At 45.5% G+C, this 1397-nt stretch overlaps 1 pseudogene; it reads right to left on the bottom strand.

Annotated features, from left to right (window-relative positions):
* LOC118381319 (glyoxalase domain-containing protein 4-like) overlaps positions 1 to 618 on the bottom strand; it is a 3080-nt pseudogene extending 2462 nt beyond the window's left edge.
* Positions 619 to 1397: the final 779 nt, after the last annotated feature.

Raw genomic sequence — 1397 nt, 5'->3', positions numbered from 1 at the left:
CTGCTCGCGTGGATAGGAGAATGCTATCCACCCAAAGGCTGTCCCATACTCGACTGTCCCAACAATGTTGTGAAGTTGTAGTTAACACTGAGTGTCTGACTCCCATCAGCACAGTCTCCTTCTCCTCATTGCTCTCTTTCACCTTCGTCCCCAGAAGGGAGGGGCAGCCGTGTATTGATTCCTGCAGGTCAGACCCTGCCAGACACACCTTCTGTACGGGATCATCGAGAGGCTGTTCTTTGTCTACCAGGTAGAAGCAATAACCTCCTGGGGCCTCAGCCAGATAGCGGCCCTTTCCAACCTCAGTGAAGGGCCAACCAAGCCACTTAGCATTGCTGACAGCCTGGCTAGACTGCAGAGTCAAACCAGAGGAAGTGGTTGCCTAGGCGATATTCTCCCACTCCATTACTGTAGATTAGTTCAGCCACAAAGTCATCATCCTCCGGACCACATCCGACCATTGCCTTGCTCCATTTCCCATCATAAGGGCCCTTACAAGTTGCCGTACACCCTTCTTCAAACTCTTTGTGACACAAAATCTTCATGCCGATCACATCTCATTTTGCTTCCGTCTCCCACTTTGAAAACAAAATTCAAGGCTCGCCTCAAAGCCTCCATTACCCAAATCAAATCAAGGTGCATTTGTCACGTGCCCCGAGTTCAACAGGTGTAGACCTTACAGTGAAATCCTTACTTACAGGCTCTAACCAATAGTGCAAAAAAGTATTAAGTGAACAGTAGGTAAGTAAAGAAATAAATCAGTAAAAAGGCCGGCTACACACAGTAGAGAGGCTACATACAGTAGAGAGGCTACATACAGTAGAGAGGCTATATACAGTAGAGAGACTACATACAGTAGAGAGGCTACATACAGTAGAGAGACTACATACAGTAGAGAGGCTATATACAGTAGAGAGGCTACACACAGTAGAGAGGCTACATACAGTAGAGAGGCTACATACAGTAGAGAGGCTATATACAGTAGAGAGACTACATACAGTAGAGAGGCTACATACAGTAGAGAGACTACATACAGTAGAGAGGCTATATACAGTAGAGAGACTACATACAGTAGAGATACTACATACAGTAGAGAGACTACATACAGTAGAGAGGCTACATACAGTAGAAAGGCTATATACAGTAGAGAGACTACATACAGTAGAGAGGCTACATACAGTAGAGAGGCTACATACAGTAGAGAGGCTACATACAGTAGAGAGACTACATACAGTAGAGAGGCTATATACAGTAGAGAGGCTACATACAGTAGAGAGGCTACATACAGTAGCGTGGCTATAAAAGTAGCGAAGCTACATACAGACACCGGTTAGTCAGGCTGATTGAGGTAGTATGTACAGTGGGGCAAAAAAGTATTTAGTCAGCCACCAATTGTG

The sequence above is a fragment of the Oncorhynchus keta genome, chromosome 19, assembly GCF_023373465.1.
Source record: "Oncorhynchus keta strain PuntledgeMale-10-30-2019 chromosome 19, Oket_V2, whole genome shotgun sequence".
Classification (NCBI taxonomy): domain Eukaryota; kingdom Metazoa; phylum Chordata; class Actinopteri; order Salmoniformes; family Salmonidae; genus Oncorhynchus; species Oncorhynchus keta.
Note: the sequence above shows the minus strand (reverse complement) of the source record. Positions and strands in the feature narration are given on the sequence as shown.